The following is a 7,145-nucleotide window of genomic DNA, read 5'->3' as shown; positions in this document are numbered from 1 at the left end:
ATAGATTCACATTTTAGGCAGCTATAATTAATTATTAATTGATTTTCAGCTAGTTATTGCTTAAGTTTTAGGCAAAGATCTTTTATGAGTGGCGTAATTTATAAGATAATTTAGATAAGTGAACTCACAACAACAAAAACTGTTTCACCAACTTTTGCACCGTAGTGGTAAGTGAAAATATAGTTTTAAAAATCTAGTAAAAGATTATTTTCAACTTTGTTCTTGATGCGAGTTCCAAAATCACTTTCCCAAAATTATATATCTATATTTTTTAAGAAATTGCTGTGCTGACCTTCACTGACATCAATAAGGCACACAGTGCTTTGATTTGTGCTCCGGTTTAAGAGTCACTGCCCTACAACAAGGCAAATGTGACCACAGAGGACACTGAGGGAGTGAGGAACATCAAAGCCTAACACTTTCTAGTCCTTTACAAAGACAGGACTTGTGTGTYTCCTTGGTTGGACCTGGAGGTGTAAATGCTCTGGTCGTGTGCAACGTGTAAGGCCTGCAGATGAGTCCTGTCAAACCCCTCCTCTGTACCTGTCTTTTCTTTTTCTCCCTCTCTTTTTTTTTCATTTTTTGCTGGGGCACTTGTCGTGGCAGGGAAACATTAGATGTAGTGCAGCACTTGCCTTCACTGTAATCCACTCAGGAATACATGGAGATGTAAGACGCTATTTGGGCTCCGCCAAAAATATCATCCTCCTCTCAAATCTAAACGGATATGAAATTGGTCATTTGTACCATTATTTTTTCTTCCTCTCTCGTCTTCACAGTTTCTCATTCTCCCTAAATGTCCTCGTTTCTGTTCACACATATTTTGGCGCACTGAACCGTGTGAGACGGCCCCTTCTCCTCAAACAAGATCCAGACGTCAATCAAAGAGCCCATAGCGTGATTCCCCGTGATTGACGGGTGATGCAGATGCACATTTCAGGAGCAATAGAGCTCCAGCAAAACAATGAGGGCAAGAGGAAACGCGTTTTTATTACACGAGGCAGGGGGACAAYGAGCAGAGATCAGCTGTACATGGCAGCACGGCATTTCTAATGATAAACATGTGCAAAATCCCTTTATGCCTGCATGGTCCCGGTTGTCCTCAAATATTTAAGTCAATCAAGTGACATTTAGTCCCAGCTTTTATGAGGCCTGGTGAGTTGTGTGATCAGCATGAGCTCAGTCAGACCTTGTTGTCCCGTTGAGGAGGAAAAGAAACTGAAGGAGAATGAAGGAGGGGAGGATTAGCCGGTGGCTGTCTGTGGGCAGCAGTGGGCCACGGGGCAGGTGAGAGGTGAGAAGCAGTGAAGCAAGACGGCTGACTCATCCGCCCTCCTCTYCACACCCCTCCAGCAAATATAAACCCTTTTTCGTGCTTATTTTTATTTTTGTTTCTTTTAAACATTAACATACCTAAAATTCAAGTGAGTTGTGAATTCTCCAAGGAATAAAAAAAAACAAAAAAAAACTTGTCAGTAAACTTGTCAAAAATATTTTGGGCTCATCGGGGGAAATTCAAACGTTTCTTTTCTCCTTTAGAATAAATCTGTTTTTTGTTATTTCCCCTCTTTCACACTGCCAGGCTCTTCAGCTGAATGAAGACACTACTGTTGTGAAAAATGTCAAGGTCAGCTTTGACAGTGTCATCTTTTCCTGTTTGTCTTTTTTACACAATTATTAAAGTGTAGAGAAGATCCTCTAAATGAATGTGTGTACCGTTACATATTTGACTTGCACAGCAGCGTCATGTCTGGGARCTGACTTAGTTGGGAGCAGGCTTTATTTGAAATTTGAAAATACCGGTGGGACGCCAGAAATGGGACATGGGAGAACGTGATCTTGTATTAGCYTTGATAATCTGTCTAAACCACAAAGATTGGGTGACATCACTTACAGACAGTTTTAATATTGAGCATATGTGTGTGAGAGCATCTTTTTAGGCTTCCCTGGTGATGAATACAGAGCAAAGAGAGACTTAAAAGTGAAAGGCTATGAACAGATTCAGTATTGTCTGCATAGCTGTGGGAACATGTTTTATTTTTGAGGGACTTAATATTACTTTTAAAGTGCCTGTGATATGCATATCTTTCAAAAAACAGAAAGTCAAAGAAAACATTTATTACGTACTTACCTATTTTGTCACAAAACTGGTTTATTTTCTTTTGAACTTGTCTCAGCCAAAGTGAAACAGGAAGTGACAACACAGGAAAACCCCTTAAGGGAACACCCTAGTCTTTGTTTATTGAAACTATTATTTGAACTCCGACTCTTTTTCATCTCACGAACCGTGTTTCCGTCCAATTTTAACGTGCATTTTGAGCCAACTTTTAAAACGTCACAAAAAAAGAAACGCGCATCAGAYRTGTTTCCATCAACTGGMTTGGAGYGAATCAACCAGGCTAAATTCAGACCATGTTACACATGGCTGTAGTAAACAGGAGGTAAAGTCACAAACTCATAGGAACACATCCTGGGACCATAGAGAGAAGTTATCAGGAACGTGTTGCTACTATTGGGACAGTTGTAATTCTTCTGTCATATCAACTCGTATTTGGTGATGTTACATGCCGTCTGGAGACGTAGAAAAAGAAATGCAATACTCCACGTTATGGGAATATCTGAGAAGACRCCGAAAGCAGGAGAATGGTCCAGTTACAGCTGTAGCCACTAAAATTATTGAACAGCCGGAACAGCTGATCAATCATGTAAGGAAGTTCACTACGCCAGAACTTATTTGGCAKACGTGTTTCCATCATCCCTTTTGCACATTAACTCTTTTTCAGAAAATCCAAAAACCATCTCAAGCGAGCATAAAACCTTTTTTTGCAAAATTCCACCCATCTTTTCTAATACTTCGAAATGTGCATAAAAAAACACACGGGTTCTGGTAGCGATTCAACATAATCTAAAGAATCATTGGTTTCTTCTGTGCAACCTCTTAGCCATCGCAGCGATGCTCTGTTCACATGCAGACATTCCCCTTTGACATCACTTCCTGTTACTTCACATGAAAATATCTCAACAACTGTTCATCTCAGCAGCTGGAATTATCATCATCATCATTTTTTGCAACATGGTATCAATTTTATTGTTCCAAAAATGCATAGATATTTATTACGAAAAATAATGTCATGGGCATTTAACACTCATGTGAAGCATATTATAAACCCAAARTGTGTGCAAACTTTGTGCTTTTTATTCATGTTGGTATTTCGCAGTTTAAMGTAACAGTGAACAGGCGGCGGTTTTTTTCCTCTCGAGCTGCACAGTATGTTTTGAATTTGCTTTCCAACCTACAGACTTCTATAAACATGCCAAGTCATGCCYCTCCAGCTGTCCTCGGGGACATTAAAAGCATATTTACCTGAACTGCAGCCCTCTAAGTGCCCCGATCATTCCCCGTGTCACAAGCAATCCACCAAGGCCACCGTGTATTTAATTAAAAAGACAAGGTTTACCCAAGAATATATCCCTCCAGCATTCCACATACATTTCAATGAGATGCATCTTATTTCAGTTGCAAAAGCGGAGTGATGGAATTTCAAATGGCAGCATAATTATGGTGTGCTTTTCCTTTCTGACAGAAAATCAGTAGCTGGTCCTGCAGGTGAAGTAAGCCTGGCTGACTTGAGCTTATTAGAGGCCATCAGGGGAGAGAATACACCTTTAACAACATTGACGTGAAAGCTCTGGAAAGGAGGCGTATTAGCATACAGCCAAGCAACGGGCCGTGTTGATCCGTGTATTTGTTTGATGGAAACCGTTTAGCAGCAACAGTACAGTTTACAGCAGAGAGTAAAATAAATATTTTTGCTTCTTTCACACTAGAAACTCCTGTCGGCTTTGTTAAAAATGTGCCTCACTTTGATGGTTCACTCCCTCATTCTCTAAACTGGTTCRGTCTGGTTCAGGGTTGCAGTGGGAGCTGGAGCCGTATCCCAGCAGTCAACGAGTCAGAGGTGGCGCACACCCATCAACGTCAGCCGCACGGACAACACCGAGACATGTCAGATAAACAACCATGTATGTTCACACCTAAGGTCTGTTTAGGGTTTCCAATTAATCTAACGTCTGTACACAAGAAAATCGGCATCCCTCGGAAACGTTCACACAACATGGAGAGCACATTCAAACTTCTTACAATATGTTGAGATTCATAGAGGGTGAAGAGAGTCTGTACCAAAGCAAGAAGCAAAATGAGTTTTTAACTTTTTCACCTTTATAATGTATAGAAAATTCAGAAAGTAGTGATGTTTGATACCACCGATTTCTTTCTGATTCTGATACCCTGTAAAACCCAGGCTGGTATTGGCCAAACTAATTTGATACTGTTACTTCATGCAAATACACTTAATGTGTTTGGTAATTTTAAAATAAGTAGTGTATTTCAAATYACTGCTTCATAAAGAATACAAGACATYGGATAATTTATGTATTCCTTTTAAGCTCAAGTATAGGGTCCCCATTTACAATATATCAAAGCTAATGCAACAAAAATGCTAAAAGGTCAATATGATAATACAAAATAGTGTTTTAAAAAATGAAATATTAAATCCATAAAATAAAATATTGTTTATATGTCACAAAGTGCTATAAAAATTAAAAGTTAATATGAAAACACTGAATATGCAACATGCAAAGTGAGCATGTGCCATCGCGCTTGTGCATTTACCCAGGTGGAAGAAAAAGTAGTTCCCACCAACTGTGTAGGTTTAGACATGATTTTAATAGCTTAGTTGCTTTTCACTCCTGTTCATCATTGCCTGAAATGACTGAAGTATCAACAAATCAAGAGCATAAGTTGTGCTGTTATATCAATATTTCAGYATCAATCCACACATCACTAGCAGTGAGCTTTCAAGTTGAATAAGGACATGAGAATGGAAAATACAGTATTTTCACCTGAAATTAGAATTAATCAAACACAAAATTATTGTAACTGAAAGTGAAAGCRGAAAAATCCTTAGAAGAAAATGAGTTCCGATGAGGCTCAGACTTGCTTGTCTGAACTCCCAGTTTGCAGTGGTGGAAATGCTCCAACCCTCCATTTCAAATCCCTGTATGGGCTTGTTTCAATGTGTGAAACTTGTATAACTTTAGTGGCAAAAAATGCAAAAAAAAAAAAAGGACGTGTCACAGTTTGCAAGGAAAAATGCTGACCTGTGATGTTTTTGGAGCCTTGTCATCTTACAAGTTTAGTTTTTGAACTTTTAAATGAATGATAATTTTCTCCAGTGTCCATATTTTATATCAAATGTTTTGTTTTTATTCTCTTGTCAGCAGTTGTGTGTTTTTTTTTTGGTAACTATCACCATACAGGTGCAAGAAGCACTTCAATTCTTGCACACACACATTCACAAGTTGTGCTTTCTTCCTTTCTTGTCTGTCTTTTTTTAAACACACAACACAAGGACAGTGTCTTCTATCTCAATCACTGACACAATGCAGGCAAGCCCTCCACACCACTTCACTCTGATGGGCTGCCTTTGACTAGACAGCGCCCAACACATCAAACTGAGGAGGAATGATTACTGGTTACCCAACCAACCATGTGTGGGCTGGGGAGCTATGATTTGACAAAAAGCACAATTTTGGGAGACGTTAAAGACGCGACTGCTGTTGATGCAATAATCAGGAGTTGTCTGCGGACCCAATGAGACAACAGACAGTGATGTACACAAAAACAATGAGCGCACACGCACATACAGCTACTCAAGTGTAAGACAGTGATTCGTGACAACAAAGAAGTGCGTGCCATCATATCTTTTTAAACTTGGCTCAAACGTAGAAAAATTTCCATACGTTACAGAAGAAGAGACACAGCGTGCAACGCGCTTCATCATGAACGCGTTTTCAATAATTTGCCTTTTTTTGCACTTAGTTTATTCCTCGAAAGTGAGGTGAGTGTCAAACACTTGTGATGCTGTTGCTAGGAGCCATCACCGAAAATGTCAGTCGACTCAGCAAGTGATGAGATTTGACATATGGCATCAAAGCATCATTAGGATCGCACCTGCTGCACACCAAGTCTGCTCTTTCACAAGGGGTTCAGCACMGAGGGGAGGCCAATTGAGGGATAGAGAAGGATACGATGACCGGTAACAAACACCCATTGTGTGTTTGCATCCCAATCTGTTCAGCATATGTCATCATTAGACCTTATCATGTGAAAAATGTTGTCAATTTGTCCAGATACGTTCATGACTGCAGTTGTTTAACTAATGAGAAAAGCAGTGAATGCTGGGAGAACTAATTTACCATCAAATAGGTTAATATTGATGACCTACAGTTGTTTAAAAAGAGAAATTTCTTTGAGTAAAAAGCACAAATTTAAAATGGAAACCATAAGTGTCACTAATTTAACTTTTGTGCTAAATTTAGACTACAGTTAAGATGTTTCACTAGGTTGTGTCATGAATCAGATGATGGATGTCACGGTCAGACAAGTAAGAGGAACAGAAAACTCAGGAGGCAGAAAATCAATGTAAGTGAGTTTACAGTGATGGCCAGAATCAGATTCTGAACCTGTGAGGAGGAATATGTTGATCAGGTAGAGCTTGGAAGCTGTTAAGTAAGAGTTTCTGGCTGTTCGACTTACTTTTCCTTCGGGGAGGTTCTTCAGGTAAGTCTTGGTGCTCAGAAGCTGGACCAGGATCCGTGGCAGGTAAGTGGTTTCCAGAAGTGACGAGGTGAGAGGTGAGTAATGATCCAGGAGGGCAGGTAAGTGGAGCAGGGCGTGGCAGCAGGTGAGTACTTCAAAAACTTCTTTCAGATACTCGTCAAGATAACAACTTAACAGGAGCTCCAGGGTGACTTGGCAAAAACACAGGCAAGGCAAAGTTATTAGTTTAACTCTAGTAACAAGAATTTGTCTGGGCCAGTGTCTCAATTCCAGTCCTCAGGTCCCAATAAGCTCCAGGTGTCACCAACTAAGGTGAGTGCAGCTGCAATAGGAGGAGGGAACCACAGCTGCTACAAGTTGTGACTAATTAGTGAACTGCATTTGCTTATGGTCTCCAAAATGTCCACAGATTAAAATCAGGCAAACTTTGGAGCAAAGAGGAAAGTTTGGAAGTTGATTAGAAGTATATTTATTTTAGGCTTGGAAAGATCAAAAGTAAAGTTGCTAATATGGGAATTTGAAW

The 7,145-nt window shown here is 39.8% G+C and overlaps 1 protein-coding gene across 1 annotated transcript in view; it reads right to left on the bottom strand.

The window, feature by feature from the left end:
* Positions 1-6,897, bottom strand: part of fbxo15 (F-box protein 15) — a 134,041-nt gene extending 127,144 nt beyond the window's left edge. Inside the window, exon 1 of the mRNA XM_014002361.1 lies at positions 6,599-6,897. The gene's annotated coding sequence lies outside the window, so the exon portion shown is untranslated. The remainder of the gene's footprint in view (positions 1-6,598) is intronic.
* Positions 6,898-7,145: the final 248 nt, after the last annotated feature.

The sequence above is a fragment of the Austrofundulus limnaeus genome, unplaced genomic scaffold (assembly GCF_001266775.1).
Source record: "Austrofundulus limnaeus strain Quisiro unplaced genomic scaffold, Austrofundulus_limnaeus-1.0 Scaffold12, whole genome shotgun sequence".
NCBI classification, from domain to species: domain Eukaryota; kingdom Metazoa; phylum Chordata; class Actinopteri; order Cyprinodontiformes; family Rivulidae; genus Austrofundulus; species Austrofundulus limnaeus.
Note: the sequence above shows the minus strand (reverse complement) of the source record. Positions and strands in the feature narration are given on the sequence as shown.